The sequence below is a fragment of the Podarcis filfolensis genome, assembly GCF_964270895.1.
Source record: "Podarcis filfolensis genome assembly, chromosome: 3".
Taxonomy (NCBI): domain Eukaryota; kingdom Metazoa; phylum Chordata; class Lepidosauria; order Squamata; family Lacertidae; genus Podarcis; species Podarcis filfolensis.
The window spans coordinates 80,949,393-80,970,825 of NC_139606.1; the positions used below are offsets into that span (position 1 = coordinate 80,949,393).

Below are 21,433 nucleotides of genomic sequence, written 5' to 3' on the forward strand. Positions count from 1 at the left end.
CCATGGATGTTTGATCTGATAAGCTGGGGGTGTGAGCAAGTTGCATCACAAGTGGTTCTCTGGGTGAGATAGAGCCGCTGTGCTAGCTTTCTGACAGGTAAGTCACTGTTGCTTACTAGGTAGAAAAGCAAGACTGGGTGAGCTGGTAGGGAGGTTGGCATGGGGTAAATACAGCAATGGAGCAATTCCAACACTCTTGCCAGTGTTTGCACCACACCAACCTCCCTGCTGCTTCTGTCCAAGCAAGCAACAATATCTCACCTGCCAGGGTTCTATCACCAACAGCTTTGCCCCACCTAATGAGGCACTTCTGATCTGAGTGCTGGACTTGGTGAGGAGTTTACATTTTGCTGCTCACCCTGAAAGTGGGTCCACATAATTATTATTCTCTTTTTGCCAACCTTTCAAAACTGGGTGGGGTTTGTTGGCATCCTTCGGGGGTGGAGATGCCAGACAGCGTTATCAGTTCCTCTGGAGATACAGACAGGAGGATTACGCCCATGGCCTTAGAATCAGCAGCAGACCATTGTGCTGTCGACGGAGCAGAGGCAGCATCTTGAACCGTGTGCCACACTGCAGCCCTCCTCAACAAAGCTTCACAGTAGACAGTCCAGGTCTGATAATTTTCCCCATGCAGCTTAGGACATTGGGTGCTTCCCAATGCATCCTGTAAAGGATCCATTTTCCTGCTCTTTGCTTCAGCCAGGAAAACACCTCGGTTCTGGGCCCATAACCTTTTTGTCAGCATCCTTCGGGGGTCGAGATGCCAGCTGGCTAGCCCCCAGCTGGATCATGCCCTTCCAGCCGTAACGATCCCCCGATCTCTGGTGCAACGTAAATCAGCGACTCAGGCTTCAAAAGCCTGAGCATGCTATATTAGCAGAACGTACTGCACAAACAGAACAGGCGTGAGGCTTGTGGAAACATACTAACAGCTAAAGATTTATTAAGCATAAATCAGGACAAAGAAAACATGTCGTCTCCCTTTCTTCTCCTCAGAGAGACAGAGAAAGGCAAAAGCTATACACAAACAGAAGTTCCCAGCATACAGTGCTGGAATGTAAACAGACATGTGACACGTAACAATCCCATGTCTGCTCCTTAAGGTGGAATGGTTGGCCAGTAAAATGTGCTTGTGGAACCAGATCATGCTCCAAGACCAGGAGTTAGTCATCCCTGTTTTAAAGATAACACATATAATGCAGATGGCTGTCTGGAAACCCAGCAAAAATGGAGAAACCCAAGTCTTCCAAAACATTTAAAAAAAAATCATTGAGAGCTGATATAGAATTTTTATAACACACAGTGCCTATCTACATTCATTTTCCAATAATTTAATCCCAGCCTCAGTACATAAAGCAAATAATTGCCCATTTTCTTCCCAACATCCTTTTAAATATATGAAAACAGTCTTCTCGTGTGCTTTTTTAAAGGCTAAATGCATTCAACCCCACCAGTCCTCCCCTTGTAAACCTTTTCTAGACCCTTTATCCTCCTGAATCCTTTTCATTTTAACAGCATTTTTCTTGATGCATGGTACCCAGAGGTAAACACAGGATTCAGATGAGGCTTTCCCTCTATTGCTGAGAAGAGTGGCATGAAAGCATGTATAGAATTTTTGTATTAAAGCACTTTGAGTTACACCATGCCAGGAGGTAGCTCAGGGTAAGTGCTTTAAATGGCTTTTGAGTGCTTAAAAAAAACCCCAGTAAGTGTGAATGCTTACTGGTGTTAAAGCGCTATAAACCTTTTGCAGTGCTTTAACTGCCCTAGGGTGATTGTATCCCTTGTCTCTGTATAAAAATGCTTTTGTGAGCTGACTGATTGCTGCTGGCAATTTTATATGCTCTCGATAAATGCATGAGGGCCTTTTTGCTGATTGGTTTTAGTCTTTTGTATATTAGCCTTTTTCGCCACTGTTGCTCTCTGTGCTGCACTTGTGTGCTCACCTTTCTCTGTCAACCCTGAAGAAGCACTAAGTACCCGTACCTCTGGACCACCGATGTGCAAAAATTTTATACTTCATGCATGCACACTTATGGCGAGAAAGAATAAAAAGGAAGTGGGTATGGGTGAATGAGGGAAACAGTGCCAGTACCTATCTATTTTTGTAATGTGTTAGGCATCACACAGACCCAGTGCCCTGAAGGAAGAACACTGCTCTGAAATAGAAAGGTGTGGGATGCATCAAAGTAGAAATCACTCTTGCAGGAGAGGTGCATAGAGATGACATTAAGTTCACAAACAGCAAAGTAACTGAGGAAGGACAGTACCTCAAACTTCTTTATAATGCTGGGAAAGCACCTTCAGTTTGAGCTTCCTGGTATGCAGTTGACTCCTCCTTTCTGTAAAATCCCATCAGAATTGACTTTTGCAGTTCACCTCCTTTCCCAATTCTTTGTCATTATTTTTATTTTATCTTGAATTGATCCACTTTCCTCCCGTTACAATCCAGAGCCCCTCTGCTCCTTTCCCCCCAGTTTTGGTACTGATGCTAGGCCAGTTCAGACAACTAACATACCAAGCAGTAAGGGCTTACTATAGATTCACATGATTGCAGTTGGTCATGAAAATGTGCTACATTTTATCCCACTCCTCGCCTTTCATTATAAAGTACACTGAAGGCTGGGAGTCTTATCAAATAGGACCCACTTAGTAAATTGGTTATCTGTATTAATAATCCATGGCATGTGACATTGAATGGGGAAACTATTTCCCCAAGCTATAAAGCCACATGGCTTGAATGATCTTTTAAAGAACAACTTGCTTTCTTCACTTCAGTTGTGTCACAGGCAGTACACTTGGGGGGTGAATGAAATAACTGGGACACACCAAAAGTGTATAAACCTACCCTGATAGCTTTCTCCATCCAGTTTCTCCTGCTGCTCTGGGAGGGCTTCCTCACAAGTCTTAGGTGGATGTGATCAACATTCCTTCCTCTGTAATTAAGCAATTAAATGTCTTCAGCAATGGTGCTGTCTGCCTGCTGCTGCAGCCTTACACCTGCCTCTACATTTTGTTTTCTAACTTTCTTCAGAAATGGCTGGTTGGCTTAGTTTTCATTAGAAGAGAAGAGAAGAGTCGAATCGAGTCTGGGGCCCCTGCTAGCATATGCACCACCAGTGGCTCTGTATACATTATACCTTTAAAGCACATTTTAAGTACAGTGGTACCTCGGGTTAAGTACTTAATTCGTTCCGGAGGTCTGTTCTTAACCTGAAACTGTTCTTAACCTGAAGCACCACTTTAGCTAATGGGGCCTCCTGCTGCCACCGCGCCGCCGGAGCCTGATTTCTGTTCTTATCCTGAAGCAAAGTTCTTAACCTGAATCACTGTTTCTGGGTTAGCAGAGTGTAACCTGAAGCGTATGTAACCTGAATAATAATAAAAAAAAAATAAAAAAATAAAAATTTATTATTTATACCCCGCCCATCTGGCTGGGCCTCCCCAGCCACTCTGGGCGGCTTCCATATAAACCAAAAATACACTAAAATATCACACGTTAAAAACTTCCCTGAACAGGGCTGCCTTAAGATGTCTTCTGAATGTCAGGTAGTTGTTTATCGCTTTGACATCTTGTGGGAGGGCGTTCCACAGGGCGGGAGCCACTACCGAGAAGGCCCTCTGCCTGGTTCCCTGTAGCTTTGCTTCTCGCAATGAGGGAACCGCCAGAAGGCCCTCGGCGCTGGACCTCAGCGTCCGGGCAGAACGATGAGGGTGGAGACGCTCCTTCAGGTATACTGGACCGAGGCCGTTTAGGGCTTTAAAGGTCAGCACCAACACTTTGAATTGTGCTCGGAAACGTACTGGGAGCCAATGTAGGTCTTTCAAGACTGGTGTTATATGGTCTCGGCGGCCGCCCCCAGTCACCAGTCTAGCTGCCGCATTCTGGATTAGTTGTAGTTTCTGAGTCACCTTCAAAGGTAGCCCCACGTAGAGCGCATTGCAGTAGTCCAAGCGGGAGATAACCAGAGAATGCACCACTCTGGCGAGACAGTCCGCAGTCAGATAGGGTCTCAGCCTACGTACCAGATGGAGCTGGTAAACAGCTGCCCTGGACACAGATTTGACCTGTGCCTCCATGGACAGCTGTAAGTCCAAAATGACTCCCAGGCTGCGCACCTGGTCCTTCAGGGGCACAGTTACCCCATTCAGGACCAGGGAATCCTCCACACCTGCCCGCCTCCTGTCCCCCCAAAACAGTACTTCTGTCTTGTCAGGATTCAACCTCAATCTGTTAGCTGCCATCCATCCTCCAACCGCCTCCAGACACTCACACAGGACCTTCACCGCCTTCACTGGTTCTGATTTAAAAGAGAGGTAGAGCTGGGTATCATCTGCATACTGATGAACACCCAGCCCAAACCTCCTGATGATCTCTCCCAGCGGCTGCATGTAAATGTTGAAAAGCATGGGGGAGAGGACAGAAACCTGAGGCACCCCACAAGTGAGAGCCCAGGGGTCTGAACACTCATCCCCCACCACCACTTTCTGAACACGGCCCAGGAGGAAGCGTATGTAACCCGAGGTACAACTGTACATTCTTTTCCTCAAAGAATTCTGGGCACTGTAGTTTGTTAAGGGCTTCTGGGAATTGTAGCTTTGTGATGGGTAAGTGTGTACACAGCCCGGGTATCCTTAAAATGCACACACATTACAAACACATTAAAAGAAACCGCATTCCACAGGAGTTTCCCCTTTAATATTAATCAGTATAGCTCTCCTTTCAAATTCTCTGCAGAAGGAAAATCAGGACAAACTCATAGTAAGAAGACAGCATTGCTCATGAGGCAAAGTACACAGAGCAAAATTGCTAAACTAATGTGTAACTCCAGTGAGATTCCCTAAGATACACACTGCACTGAAGTGTGAAAAATTCACCACAACTGGGAACGGAGCCTTGAGCAATTGATAAACAATGAATGAATGAATGAACTAAGCGAGACACTGTAAATAGAAAAGGCATCTGGAGAAATAGATGCTTTTGGAATTACAAGGAGAAAGAGCACAGGGCAAAGAATTCAAAGAGAAATGTCTTTGATCAGCAACTTTGCCACATAAATGGAAAATTCTTGTTTTTGTTAATATACCAGAATTGCATTTAATCAGCACCTCCAAGGAAGATTTTCTTGTAGGATCAGATACGTCTTGTCTTTCCTTTTCGTGGAGAAAATAGCACATAAAGAACTGATTAGATTTATGACTCCATGTAGTCTTATACTTGAATAACAATGATCTAACCACATATTGATGTAATCAGTAGAACACATTGTTGTGTGGACACCTCTAGCCTTGATGTCTTCCTGATTTCTTGGTTCAGATTGTGATCTCCAAGTTCTAGCCTCAAGTATCCTAGCCTCAAGTGTAGTGGTTAAGAGTGGTAGACTCGTAATCTGGTGAACCGGGTTCGCGTCTCCGCTTCTCCACATGCAGCTGCTGGGTGACCTTGGGCTAATCACACTTCTCTGAAGTCTCTCAGCCTCACTCACCTCACAGAGTGTTTGTTGTGGGGGAGGAAGGGAAAGGAGAATGGTAGCCGCTTTGAGACTCCTTTGGGTAGTGATAAAGCGGGATATCAAATCCAAACTACTCCTCCTCCTCCTCCTCCTCCTCCTCCTCCTCCTCCTTCTTGTATTATCAGTCAAGAACCAGACTCATCAAGTCAATGTGGAGCTTAATAACCCTACTAAAATTCTAAATAGGTTCCATCAACAATGGAAGCTAGAAGGATTCCTTACAATTTCAAGGTTATGAGCTGCATAATTGGAAAAGGTCTTAGGGCTCATACACACTTATCTTTCACCCCCCCCCACTTTCTAGGCACAGGTTAGTGCTTTAAAACTACAAAACACTGTGTCTGAGCACTTCTTTATTGGCCCTGGTGCTTTTCCCATGAAAAATCGCTCTTTAACACTGAATCAGAACAAATGGCAATTCAGGTTTTCTGCAGATTCCCATTTGCTCATAGCTGCAAGAGCTTAACTGGGTGATGCCCCAAATACTACTTCTTTCACACAGGTGACTTTTTAATAACTAAGCACATAGCTGTCTTGCTGATTATCTCACATCTAATGCCCTGGCCTTTTGTAATTGGGGAATGCTAAGCATAGCTATTCTGAAGACCTCCAAATGTCTGAAATGCCTGCTAGAGACAACAGCAGGTATTCTAAGCATTGTTTGTATTCTGTCATTCCCCACAGCCTCAGAGGAGTATGGAATTAGAATCATAGAATCATAGAGTTGGAAGAGACCACAAGGGCCATCGAGTCCAACCCCCTACCAAGCAGGAAACACCATCAGAGCACTCCTGACATATGGTTGTCAAGCCTCTGCTTAAAGACCTCCAAAGAAGGAGACTCCACCACACTCCTTGGCAGCAAATTCCACTGTCGAACAGCTCTTACTGTCAGGAAGTTCTTCCTAATGTTTAGGTGGAATCTTCTTTCTTGTAGTTTGGATCCATTGCTCCGTGTCCGCTTCTCTGGAGCAGCAGAAAACAACCTTTCTCCCTCCTCTATGTGACATCCTTTTATATATTTGAACATGGCTATCATATCACCCCTTAACCTCCTCTTCTCCAGGCTAAACATGCCCAGCTCCCTTAGCCGTTCCTCATAAGGCATCGTTTCCAGGCCTTTGACCATTTTGGTTGCCCTCCTCTGGACACGTTCCAGTTTGTCAGTGTCCTTCTTGAACTGTGGTGCCCAGAACTGGACACAGTACTCTAGGTGAGGTCTGACCAGAGCAGAATACAGTGGCACTATTACTTCCCTTGATCTAGATGCTATACTCCTATTGATGCAGCCCAGAATTGCATTGGCTTTTTTAGCTGCCGCGTCACACTGTTGGCTCATGTCAAGTTTGTGGTCAACCAAGACTCCTAGATCCTTTTCACATGTACTGCTCTCAAGCCAGGTGTCACACATCTTGTATTTGTGCCTCTCATTTTTTTTGCCCAAGTGCAATACTTTACATTTCTCCCTGTTAAAATTCATCTTGTTTCTTTTTGCCCAGTTCTCTAATCTGTCAAGGTCGTTTTGAAGTGTGATCCTGTCCTCTGGGGTGTTAGCCACCCCTCCCAGTTTGGTGTCATCTGCAAATTTGATCAGGATGCCCTTGAGTCCATCATCCAAGTCGTTGATAAAGATATTGAATAAGACCGGGCCCAAGACAGAACCCTGTGGCACCCCACTAGTCACTCTTCTCCAGGATGAAGAGGAACCATTGATGAGCACCCTTTGGGTTCGGTCAGTCAGCCAATTACAAATCCACTGAGTGGTAGCATAGTCAAGACAGCATTTTACCAGCTTCTTTACAAGAATATCATGGGGCACCTTGTCAAATGCCTTGCTGAAATCAAGGTAGGCTACATCCACTGCGTTCCCTTCATTTACCAGGCTTGTAATTCTGTCAAAAAATGAGATCAGGTTAGTCTGACATGACTTATTTTTCAGAAATCCATGCTGACTATTGGTGATCACAGCATTCCTTTCTAGTTGCTCACAGACTGTTTGCTTAATGATCTGCTCCAGAATCTTCCCTGGTATTGATGTCAGACTGACTGGGCGGTAATTATTTGGGTCCTCTCTTTTCCCCTTTTTGAAAATAGGGACAACATTTGCCCTCCTCCAGTCTGCCGGGACTTCGCCTGTTCTCCAGCGAATTAGATACTGAATTCAGAATTAATCAGAATATTGGTTGTAATTTTAAAAAGGAACCGTTTTAGACTTAATGACTTTGATGATAGTTTTAAAAGATGGATAATTGGCTATTTTTTTTCAGGAGACTACACCACTAGACAGGAGAGTTGGTATAGAAAAGATACCTAGGCTCCATATAATCTCCCCAAACAATAAAACATGTACAAGTGAATAAACAAATAATGAGATATGAAAAGAGACTTTGGGCTGCTTTTAATTCCACAACTTTATTTGTTTACATACATTAATAACCCAGCTTTATAATGCATTTTCATTTATATGGTGTTGATGGTTGACTAATGGCTAGTTTTAGTGCTTAATCAGCTCCCCTTGTACATCCACAAGACAATAATATGGTACAGAAATGTGGCTTATACACGATGCAAATATCTACTAATGCTTTTACTTCCAGATGTTCTCATAATTAGCCACAGCACTTACTGCTCATGTCTGTAATATTTTAGTAGCCTGTGAACACTTTATAAGCTATAAACAAAGCCTTAATAAAAAGCTGACTTTACTGATTATAAGAATATATTGAGTTCTGACATATATGAAGTCCATGATTAAGTACAGCTATTTAGTTTTGCACAGAGGCCAAAACCCAATACTCAGATATTCCAAGAAGTACCACTTTTATTTGACTCATTCCCACCTGGTAATTCTTTAGTTTACAGAGACCGGCCGAAGCCTGTAGTAGCCCAAGTCTGTGTGACGCTAATGAGACGTTTTTCAGGGGAATTTCATTGCTTTTTTTAGCAGTTCTCTATAGCCTTGTAGCTTTTGAAAGTACAATATGTTAGCCATTCAGGTTTCTGCATAATTTCTTGCTCTTACCTTTTAACTTCAGTGCCAACCACAGCTAAAAAGAATAGCTCTGCTGAACATCTCAGGATGTTCAATAATAATAATAATAATAATAATAATAATAATAATAATAATAATAATAATTTATACCCCGCCCATCACTAGTGAGTGATCCCTTCCATGGAACTGATTCCAAAGCATCAGCATTTAGTTTTATATTCCCTTCAAACCAAATTTGATAGGCTGAGTTCCAGGGATGGAAAATGGTGTTGTTTGGCTGTTAATTGGCTTTTTCATCCATTTTGTAGTCTTCATGATTTAGTAGAAGGTAAAGAAGTGATAATTATTTGTCCCTGGGGAGATGAAATGCCTTCTCTCTGTCTCTATAGCACATTCCTTGGTGGATTGTTGGTCAAGTGTCATAGGCAACTGTTGTATATTCCCTGAGACACACTTAGTGACAAGCAGTGCAACTCCCCTTCCCATTTCTCCCTTTTGATTATACAAAAACAAAATGACACACTGTTATGTGGCCAGACTTTGGAGCACCTGGAAATACTGTACTTGTAAGGACCTTGTAAGAACAAGCCATTTCTGAAGAAAGTTAGAACAGAAAGTGTAGAGGCAGGTGTAAGACTTCAGCAGCAGGCAGACAGCACCATTGCCGAAGACATTTAATTGCTTAATTACAGAGGAAGGAATGTTGATCACATCCACCTAAGACTTGTGAGGAAGCCCTCCCAGAGCAGCAGGAGAAACTGGATGGAGAAAGCTATCGGGGTAGGTTTAAGCACTTTTCGTGTGTCCAGTTATTTCATTCACTCCCCAAGTGTACTGCCTGTGACACAACTGAAGTGAAGAAAAGCAAGTTGTTCTTTAAAAGATCATTCTAGCCAGAATCAGAATCCTGTGGCAGTCCAATAGCTCTTCTAGCTCAGTACTGTGACTGGCAGCAGTTTTCCAGGATCTCTGCTTGGAAATATAGGCAGTCCTCTTCTCTCCACTCCTTCTCATGGGCCAGCTAGGCATACAACTAAGAATAAACAAGGCTGATAGGACCTGATGAGCTATTAATACTTGTCACCTACATCTTTCTGTAAGCATCCAGGAGCTTTCCATTTGGTGAGTGCGTTGCATTGTTGCCTCCCGATTCCTACCCAGCTGTGTGCCCCACATGATACAAGTCAAGAATGCATTCTTTCTGGCTGTAAAACAAATACACCAAAAACAGCTCAGCTGTGAACACAAAGGTTGATCCATCTTTTGATTTGAAATGTGCTGGAGAAATGGATGATAAGAAGATGCCTGCTCCATTTTTACAGACAGAAACAGGTGGGCCAGGACGAATTCTTTTCTTTGCACGTCTACTTTGCTGCCAGCATTCCCCCACTTCCTTGAAAGACACAAATGTTAGGTTGCTTAGTACCTCCTGAAGCCTCAGCCTAGGACCTCAACAGATGATAAAATCAATGCAAAAGGTCACCATGAAGCTCCTTTGCAGAATCCCTCTTTGCTACTTCTGTACTGTTATTGAATCCCCATCTTCAAGGAAATCTGCCCTCACACAGATTTCCTACCTACTCACCTATTGTACTTATAGTCCACCATTCACCAAAGGGGCCCAGGGTGGGTTACAAAAACATCACAATTAAAATAAGTATGTTGTACAATTAAAACAGTCAAACCACAAAACTGCTTTAAAACATCAGTGTCAAGACACACATATTCTAGCAGGCTTTTAATGTGATTTATTATTATTTATTACTTTTTTAATTTTTTATTTGGTTTTTCTCATTAAAATTTTACAGAGATATACCAAACATAAATAAACAAGATTCCAAGGAATCTCCTGGACTTCCATCCTTCCCTTTGTGGGTCCTATTATTAATCATTTCCCACATCTTTTATGATAATCCAAATTCTTCACCTCTTCCATTACGTCTAGAATTCAACCTTAAACTACAAGTGATATTCCATACCTACTAATGATTTAGCTGTTTACAATGATCTTTAAGATAAGTTATAAATTTTCCCCATTCCTTATTAAAATTTTGGTCTTCCTGATTTCTGACTCTTCCAGTCATTTTAGCTATTTCAGCATAGTCCATTAACTTTATCTGCCATTCTTCTCTGGTAGGAACTTTCTCTTCTTTTCATCTCTGGGTCAGTAACATCCATGCAGCTGTGGTCGCATACATGGTCTTTTCTGCTCCTTTGGGATCTCGGCACCTAGAATTCCTAAAAGGAAGGCTTCAGGCTTTTTAACAAAGATTATTTTAAACATTTTTTCCCAAACTCATTATATATCATTTCCCAAAATCCTTTTACTACCTTACGATTCCACCACATATGATAAAAGGTGCCTTCTTTTTCCTTACATTTCCAGCATACATTTGAGCATGTTTTATACATTTTTGCTAATTGACTAGGAGTTAAATAACATCGGTACATCATTTTCGTATAATTTTCGTTCAACGTATAACATGCTGTGAACTTTAAATCCCAATTCCATAACTTCTCCCAAGCTGTATATTAAAGCCAAAGTCTCTCACTGAGTGTATCATTACTGATTTGACCTGTTCGTCTTTGTATACCATTCTAGTATTAATTTATACGTTTTGGAAATAAATTTTGTTTTATTCTCTAGCAGCTCTTTTTCAAATTTAGAGATTTCAGTACAAAAACCATTCTTTTTGTCCACCTTAAATATATCATTTGGCTTTTAATGTGATTTAAATCAGTGACTTGTATTTATTAATGTTTGTTTGTTGTTATATTTTTTCTTAGATGAAGGCTTTATAGATTATCAGGTATTGGACGGGTGGCTGTGATTTGCACCAAGCCACACCACAAATCAAATGGAGAGCCTGGACAGGCCTGTGAGTCAGAGGTTCCCACCACTGGGCTAGAAAGTCTGAATGTATAATCCTCAAATTCAAATTCCTTCTCCGCCGTGAAGCCCACTGTCATGGAAGGCCTAAAGAAGCCACTAGACGGGAAGCTAGTAAAGAACTTCATTGTTTCTCTTTCTTAAACAAGAACAGAATAGGTACAATTAAGTCCAGTGCCACCTAGTGACTAAACCATTCAATTACATTGTCTGCCTTGGACATGTCACTCTCAGCCTAACATATCTCCAGGACATTGTGGTGGGAATGAGAGAGCCTGGTACATGCTCCTTACTGGAAGATCGGTGTAGAAACATGACAGATAAAATAATGTTTAGCAACAGATGGGCAAACAGAAGGAGAAATGTCAAAAGGTTTAAATTCTCTGCAACAGAAGCCCTTGTTTATAAAGAGGCCTAGACCTGCCAAAACAGATCAGGACCAAATGCCATTTGCTTTAGGCTATGCGCTTACATTCTTGAGCTCCTTTTTAAAAATGTGAAAATGCCATATTTTTTTTGGATAAATAGTACCCATTGTATATTGGGGAAAATAGTCATAGGTCAAGAAATCGAAGCCAGTGAGCACTGGAGAGGAAATAATGGCTACTGGAAGGAAACTTTAATTACATTGGGCACCATTTTTTGGATGGGAAATATCCGTCAGACACCCACCATCCATCATTTCTACTCATCCACCTTCCCGACTAGAAGATTTGAAATGCATGGCCAACGTGCCAAAAGACAAAGCTCTGAATATCCCTGGTGCATTTAGAAAATGAGGAAAGTGCTCTATCATATATCTTTAATGGGCTGCTGGAAACATTTCAAATGGTTAAGTCCTGTTTATAATGCACCATTGCTCAACACTTCCAAGAACTTTGGAGTTTGGAATAAAGTCAGACTGCTACTTTGGGGCAGGAAATGGAAAGAGGGGGCAAATCATTCATGCTTAATCCATGAATTCATTTGGCAACATAGATAGAAAACTGATCTGCACCAAGAGAAGATATAGGTTTAAAACCCGCCTCAGCCATGAAGCTGTCTGGGTGAACCTGGACCAATCATTGTAAGGATAAAATGAGGTATTCCATCAATGCCACCTTCAGTTTTTCTTCTGTAGAAGGGATAAATAAATACAGGTAATAAATCCCTCTTTCAAAATCTTTCCCAGTGACCATTTTAAAAATGAAAACTCTGAAAGTAGAATTGGTGGGAGTATCTCATGAGCATATGTAGTGACACTTTTTAAAAAGTATTTAATTATTCCTGTGCAAAATTAATATGATGCTGTCATTAATATATCTGAATGAAGCACTTCTTTGTGAGGAAATTGGTTAAGGGCAATTTCAGTTTCCCCTCAGGAAAGATTCTAATAGACATTAACTCAAATTTCAGGCACTTTGCAGTGATAAATACAAGAAACATCTGTACAGAGTTCCCAGTATTATAAGCATAGAATACTGATTACTGTAGAAGTATGTTGGTCTATCCCTCCATCAGACTCAGAGGGGAAAAAAACACATCCCTTGCAGGGATTTAAAATTCTGCTAATGTGAGATGGAAAAACCCAAATTTGATCAAATGACTGGAAATGCAGGCAGAGTCACTCTGACTGACAAAACAAATGTGTAGTTGGCTTCGTTTAAATTCAGCTCCAATGAATATTTAATGGCCTCCCATAATGATGCCTTTAATAGTTTTAATATCGCTGTTCTGGGTGGATAGATTTTTGTCATTCTGTCAAAGGGTCAACCAGAAATCAGAATAAAAAAAGATGAAAGCCACAGACTGTCACAAATAGCACATTTCGGAGTTCTGTTATTTCACGAATGACCTTGAAAACCTGCTAGGTACCACATCCACTTTTGCAAGAAGCAAAGAACGACAATGGGAATTTGAAAAAGGGAAAAAAAGTTATGTTTTAATCCCCAGTATGTTGCTTCTGAATTTATTTGTAATGTGGCAGAAACAGTGGATAAATGTAGCTTATTCAATTTACAAAAGGGATTAGAAAATGCCATTCTTTCTCTCTTACATGGAAGTTCCATTAACAGTAAGACTAAAGGAGGAGACTTCAGATGAACCCACTCAGGTATTAAAAGAACAGGTGATTGTAAGGCCAACCTGGTTGCCGAATTCTGCACCAGCTGAAGTCTCTGAAGCATCTTCAGAGGCAGCCCTACATATAATGCAGTAATATAACCTTGAGGTTACCAGAGCATAGACAGCAGAAATTAGGCTATCCCTGTCCAGATAGTGGGTCACCAGCTGAAGCTGATGGTCTTGCCACTGAGGCCACCTGAGCCTCAAGCGACAGCAAAGGATCCTGGACCTGCTCCTTCAGAGGGAGTGTAACACCATAAAGAACACCCATGGAACCACCCACTAACAGGGCCTCAGTTTTATCTGGATTGAGCTCTTATCCAGTCCATTACCGAGGCAAGGCAACAGTCCAGCATACCCACTGCCACATTTGCAGATGTAAAAGAGAATCAGAGCTGTAGAGGTAATACTGAGTGAGATGAGCCAGTGCTCTGGAGCAGCTTCATATCATCCTAACAGGCTATCGAAAGTAAGTTGTTGGAATCCCATTGTGCCTTAACTTCCAGAATGTCAGCAAAAGCTTTGTTGGTAGACAATTTCACCTTTTTTATTTTTTTAAAAAAGACTGCAATCGAAAGGTTAAAAAGCGAAGCAAAATGTAACCTTCCCTACACCCCTCCTTAGCCTCATATAAAGCAATTTAGTACTTCACTAAAGAAGTCCTGACATTTCTAACAAATATTGAATCATGCTAGTGGGAACTGGGGTAAATCAATTGAAAGGATCAAAATTCGACAAGAGTTTATCACAACTGCAGAAGCTGTGTTTTCCCCAACTTTTTGAGTACTAGGCACTTCTGTGGTTACTGAAAGGTTATTCAGCAAGGTGGTGACCTTGTGTGCACCCAATAACATTTTCTCTTGAAGACACTCAGTTATGAGTTCTGCTTCACCTTCAGGGTCCATCTGATTATAGTATCTGGAGCTTGAAAGAAATTCTCTCTCCCACTGTCTCTTTCTGTCTGCTAACACTGAAGGCTGTAATTTTCTTCCTTAAAAAAAAGTTTTGTGTGCACTTGTTCTGCAGACATTTGAGTGGTAAATCCTTGTTGCTTTGGTTTGTGATGTTCTGTGGTCTTGATTCCTTGGATCCATCCTTATGTGTGTTGGAGCCTGTCTTGGGTTTTATGATTTTTTCTCTTTCTAACCTCATGACAAAGTAGAGTCGGGAGGACTAATGGACCACATAATTCAACCACATCTCATGGCAATGTCATCTATCCACTAACCTGTCAGATCAACCCACATAATCCAGAGCATGAAATGTCACTGCAGAACACACTTCCATGGCAACCAACCCAAGTCACACAGTGCATGGGAAGGCAATCTGCCCGGGGGGGGGGGGGAATCCCTTCCCTAACTCCAAATTATTGCAATGTCTGCCTTTGAGCATAAGTAACGTTCATCTGTCAATGGCAACCCAGGGGAAATTCAGTTGAGTACATCACACTATGGCAGTTCCTGAAGCCCAGAAGAAGGAAGGAAAAATCCCAAGATCACAAGAGTGGGATTCATTCATTATTCTGGTAAGAGTGTTTACTCCACAATTGAGGAACTGGAAAGAAAAGAGACACTGTTCTTCAAATGCATACCCAACTTTTCTTGAGTTTATCAGTGTTTTCTAGAGGGACTGTTTCAGAATGTTATAGCTCTATTTTTTAGACGTATTGCACATATTGCATGGGTCTGCTTTGGGCTTTATATCATGGACGTTACCACACCCTCCAACATTCTTTAGATAAAAATAGGTACATTGCTCCCTCCCACCCCCATCTGACCCTCATCGACACCCCTGCTCCATTTTTTGGTTGTTTCCCGCAAAGCATTTCCTATCAGAAGAAGGGACCACTACAGCAATGGGACACAGCATACACGTCCTTCACCGCCCTGAGAAAACAATGCCTATTTTATTTATTTTATTCTGTGGTAGATTTACAAAAAGAAAAACACATGTCAAGAAATAAAATTTGGAAAGCAGAAAGAGTAGACATGGATGCACAAAACATATATATATATATATGTGTGTGTGTGTGTGTGTGTAAAGACCCTTTGTGTTCTGCTCTGCTCCACCTTTCTTCCTGTCCAGGGCAGCCCTGCCCTCTGCTTGCCCCTCAGAGCTGGCACGTCACGCGGGGCTAGGCCTCGGCGGTGACAGCCTCTCCTCCTCCTCACCTGCTCTCCTGCAACCATTACCAGCTGCCCCAGGGAGGAGACCAGCAGCAGTGGCCATGGTACAAACAAACAAACAAACAAACAAACAAACAAACAAACTGCCTCCCTTGCTCTCCTAGCAGACAACCACGATTATAACTTCCCACAAGACAGACAACTGAGAGTTTGGCACACATTATGGTTTTTAGTGTGCATATTTGGCCAGTGTGGTGTAGCGGTTAGGAGTGGTAGACTCGTAATCTGGTGAACTGGGTTTGCATCTCCGCTCCTCCACATGCAGCTGCTGGGTGACCTTGGGCTAGTCACACTTCTCTGAAGTCTCTTAGCCCCACTCACCTCACAGAGTGTTTGTCGTGGGGGAGGAAGGGAAAAGGAGATTGTTAGCCGCTTTGAGACTCCTTAGGGTAGTGATAAAGCAGGATATCAAATCCAAACTCCTCCTCTTCTTCTTTTGTGCAGCAACACCAGTGTAGGAAAGCATCTTGTATGCCGCAGCTCTGCAGCAGACCGTGTGCTATCCAGCACTCTCTTCCTCAGCTAGAACCTTCACAGCTCAGTCTACAGGCAGAGAGGCAGATCTGACTTGCAGCTGGAGGCCAGGGATAAGAGCATAAGAAGAGCCTGCTGGATCAGGCCAGTGGGACGTCTAGTCCAGCATCCTATTCTCACAGTGGCCAACCAGATGCCTTTGGGAAACCTGCAAGCAGGACCCAAACACAAAAGCCCTCTCCCCTCCTGTGCTTTCCAGAAACTGGTAAAGTGCTCTGGATAGCTTGACAACTCAGCCCAATTGCACTGTCAGCCTTTGGCAAAATATCCATATCGGAATTGCATTGCTGCCAAAGAGGATGTCAATCTTCAAGTTTGCCTGAAGGAATCTATTCTGAGGGACAAAAGGAATAACCCCTTCGGAGGGCAATAATTGCTAACAAGATACCATTTAACTACATGGTGAGATCAGAAACCTGGATGTTATGTGATATATTATGATGCTATCATAGTTAGGATGCCTTCCTATCTCTGTTTGTGATGACCAGGGAGATACTGTTGCTAATGGCAACCTACTCAAATATTTTATACTGAGACTCCAAAACTCTCAGCTTCAGAAGCAGAAGAACAACATTTTACTTTGAGCAATACTGCTGCCCTCCAGCAGTCAAATGTAAGGGAACAGTATCTCAAAAAGATAAAATTCATTTGATTTTGAATTTTTCAAATACAGTGGTACATCGGGTTACAGACGCTTAAGGTTACAAACGCTTCAGGTTACAGACTCCACTAATGCAGAAATAGTACCTCGGGTTAAGAACTTTGCTTCAGGATGAGAACAGAAATCGCATGGTGGCAGCGCAGCAGCAGTAGGAGGCCCCATTAGCTAAAGTGGTACCTCAGGTTAACAACAGTTTCAGGTTATGAATGGACCTCCAGAAAGAATTAAGTTCTTAACCCGAGGTACTACTGTATTATCGAACTGATTGAGCAGAACCATAGCTATCTGTAACTTCAGAGTGTGCCTCTGCTGTGATACTTCAGAGATGCAGCTAGTTACCACTTATGTTTATGGAATATAATAATAACTGAGTATTCAAATCTCATAGATGCCTCTTGGCCATTTATATTGATGTTGCTTTTATTTTTCATTTTCCTATCATGAGCTTAATCTTGCCTCTTTTATTTAATTCTTAAAAGTTTTTCTCAAAGCTACAGATAGGATCCACAGCTGCCCTTCCACAAATTGAAGGCCTTCTTCTGTTTGCTAAGATCCAGCAGAAGCTCCTGCAGGAGGAGGGGAAGGATGTAATTTCTATCAATTTGTGGCCTGCACTACCTTTATATTCAGCCCATGACCTCCTATACACACCTGAGAAGAAGTCCTGTTAATGGATATTTGATGTTCCTTCTAACTCTCTGATTATATGATTATGTTGCGAACCACCCTGTGATCTTTGGATGAAGGGTGGTATACAGATTTTGATGACGATGATAATGATGTTATGGAGTGGGCTCATATCCCATGGCATTCGGTCCTTTTAAAAGCCTGTTGTGAGAACATGATGCTTCCCTATCTCTATGGGAAGCATCACCAAGGGAGGAAAGACGGAAGGAAAATAGGGGGAAATCCCTTCCTGATCCCAAATAGGGAAATCAGTTAGACCCTGAAGCCCTGGTTTAGATGGAGTTGGACAGAAGAATGCAACAGCATCTCATGCTCCTCTCTGTATTGCAATAGCAACAGAAACGTTTGTCTCATCCACATAATGTAGAGTGTTTCACATCCAAATGTACATCACAGTGCACCCAGATGCAAATCTATATCCTGTCTGTCTGATGCAAGAAAACTTGTGTTCAGGTGCTGCTTTCTTGTGAATAGCTTCCTTGTTAGATTCAGACAACCACGTTGGCAAACCCACTTCCCTATTGCTCCATATTGGGGAGCTCCTCAAGGGTGTGAGTCTCAGTGACAGAGGAAAGCTATGTCACACTAACAGTGTAGAATCACATTCAGTTGTAGGTGTTATTCAGGTGTTACCTTACGCTTGCTCATGTGTAGATATGTATAGTGGTACCTCGGGTTACAGACGCGTCAGGTTACAGATGCTTCAGGTTACAGATGCCACTAACCCAGAAATAGTACCTCGGGTTAAGAACTTTGCTTCAGGATGAGAACAGAAATCGTGTGGTGGCCCCATTGGCTAAAGTGGTACCTCAGGTGGAGAACAGTTTCAGGTTAAGAACGGACCTCCAGAACGAATTAAGTTCTTAACCCGAGCTACCACTGTATCTGCTGTCACAAAACAAATGGACTAGATAGGGAAATTCAGTCAATCCCTTCAGATGTTTATTGGGACTGAGCTGCAGTCCACCTAAAATGCTGATGTCTCAAAGTAAGCATCCAAGGAAGACCCATAAGCTAACAAAATATCTCTAGTTCTCATTTCTGTTTGAATACAAATGTAAGCAACCTCCTTTTATTCTCTTTTGTTATGTGCATTGGTCCTCTAGCTCTCCGACAAAGGCTCTGAGGTTTAATTTGCTCAAAATAAATTCCAAACAACATATTAATATACTATGTGGTATACTCATAAATGATTCTAAAAAAGTAAAGCACAGTCGGAAAACAAATGAGGAAAATGAAGGTCCCGGGCAGAGAACAAAGTGACTATAGTACTTTACATTTATTGATTCTGTTCATTTCGTAGTTCATTTCCAGTGTGTAGTAATTCTAAACCATGCTGGGGATTAGCACAAGTTTATGAAGCCTCAAGTGTCTGAACTGCTGGGCCATTCTCTTGGCTTCCCTCTTATTATTGACTGCACAAACAAGCAAACACTAAATCCCAATGCAATTTTCATACCTTTCAAAAGTTGGGTGAAAGGAGACTACATCAGTTCTTTGAATAATAAAGGTAAAGGTAAAGGTACCCCTGCCCGTATGGGCCAGTCGTGTCTGACTCTAGGGTTGTGTGCCCATCTCACTTAAGAGGCCGGGGCCAGCGCTGTCCGCAGACACTTCCGGGTCACGTGGCCAGCGTGACAAGCTGCATCTGGCGAGCCAGCGCAGCACACGGAACGCCGTTTACCTTCCCGCTGGTAAGCGGTCCCTATTTATCTACTTGCACCCAGGGGTGCTTTCGAACTGCTAGGTTGGCAGGCGCTGGGACTGAGCAACGGGAGCACACCCCGCTGCGGGGATTCGAACCGCTGACCTGACGATTGGCAAGTCCTAGGCGCTGAGGTTTTACCCACAGCGCTACCCGCGTCCCTTCTTTGAATAATAGAAGGATGTTAATAGGTGGGGGAAAATATTTGCCAGCCCTGAATTTATCAATCAGATCAGCAATAAGAAACCTTGGGCCTGTGGTCCTAAATAGGCCATTTTGGATGAGCCACACCCACCTAATGTCATATGATGTCAGATTGGCTGGTGTTACACACACACACACACACACACACACACACACACACACACATATTGGCCTTCCAGCCAAAAGTGGTTCTCCACCCCAGAGTTTGATCCTGAATGTTATGATCCAGATAGAGTTGGATAGAACAGTGTTTTTCAACCACTGTTCCGCGGCACACTAGTGTGCCGCGAGATGTTGCCTGGTGTGCCGTGGGAAAAATTGAAAAATTCGAAAGATTTAAAAATAAAGTATTTTATAATTTTTCATATTTCTGTTTACTTACTATTTCATAATAAAGTAATTATAAAATACTTTCTTTGTGTTTATTTGATTCCTATTCAAGAGAATTACTTTATATATAGTCAATATAGGCACAGAGTTAATTTTTTTAACATTTTCTAATGGTGGTGTGCCTCGTGATTTTTTTCATGAAACAAGTGTGCCTTTGCCCAAAAAAGGTTGAAAAACACTGGGATAGAAGAATACAGAGGCATCTCAAGATAGTAGTTTGGAATGAATGTATGTTCCTTTGGGCTCTGCAGTGTCAATTGAAATCTATGTCCCAGCCACATGGAGAAGAGTGGCTTGCCTCAAAATGCACATCGCAATGCGTCCGGAGGCAAATCCACATCCTTTTGGTGTGCATGGTTGCAAGGAACCTCAGATGCGGCCTGTCACTGTCTAAACTTAGATGGTAAGTAAGCTTTGGAACAAGGATCCGCCTTTGGTTTATAATACTCAGTGAAGCTCTATCTACACTTGTAGAACTACACAAGAATAATTATAAAAACAATTTTGGATCATATAATCAGCATCCTTAATGGGGTGGACTGAGACAATAATAATTTCCAAGTAAAACTAACTCAGATTAACGCATGTGAATTAATGTGCTGTAACTCATTAGAATTATTGAGGCGTTCCTCCAGGCCTATTTAAAAAGAATGGCTCATGTAATGTGAAAGGAAGACCTGCTTTCCTCTGTTTTTAAACAATACCCATCCCATTTGCCCCAAATGGCACTTCCCCCAAACAATGTGATGATTGGCGGCTAACAGATTGAGGTGGAATCCTGACAAGACAGAAGTACTGTTTTGTGGGGACAGGGGGTGAGTGGGTGTGGCGGACTCCCTGGTCCTGAATGGGGTAACTGTGCGCCTGAAGAACCAGGTGCGCAGCCTGGGAGTCATTCTGGACTCACAGCTGTCCATGGAGGCGCAGGTCAATTCTGTGTCCAGAGCAGCTGTCTACCAGCTCCACCTGGTACGCAAGCTGAGACCCTACCTGCCTGCAGACTCTTGCCAGAGTGGTGCATGCTCTAGTTATCTCCCGCTTGGACTACTACAATGCGCTCTACGTGGGGCTACCTTTAAAGGTGACTCGGGAACTACAACTAATCCAGAATGCAGCAGCTAGACTGGTGACTGGGAGTGGCTGCCGAGACCATATAACACCGGTCCTTAAAGACCTACGTTGGCTCCCAGTACGTTTCTGAGCACAATTCAAAGTGTTGGTGCTGACCTTTAAAGTCCTAAACAGCCTCGGCCCAATATACCTGAAGGAGCATTTCCTCCGCCATCGTTCAGCCCAGACAATGAGGTCCAGTGCTGAGGGTCTTCTGGTAGTTCCCTCCCTGCGGGAAGTGAAGTTACAGGGAACCAGGCAGAGAGCCTTCTCGGTAGTGGTGCCCACTCTGTGGAACGCCCTACCATCATGTCAAGGAAAGAAACAACTATCTGACTTTTTCAAGACATCTGAAGTTTTATTCTGTTTTTAGTGTTGTGTTGGGAGCCACCCAGAGTGGATGGGGTATTATTATTATTATTATTATTTAATAATAATAATAATAATAATAATAAT

General features: G+C 42.5%; 1 long non-coding RNA gene across 1 annotated transcript; it reads left to right on the top strand.

Moving 5' to 3' along the window:
* Positions 1 to 6,218: 6,218 nt before the first annotated feature.
* LOC310758320 lies at positions 6,219 to 19,887 on the top strand. Its single transcript, XR_014545710.1, has 2 exons — positions 6,219 to 6,518; positions 19,721 to 19,887. It is a non-coding gene; the product is annotated as an uncharacterized lncRNA (long non-coding RNA).
* Positions 19,888 to 21,433: the final 1,546 nt, after the last annotated feature.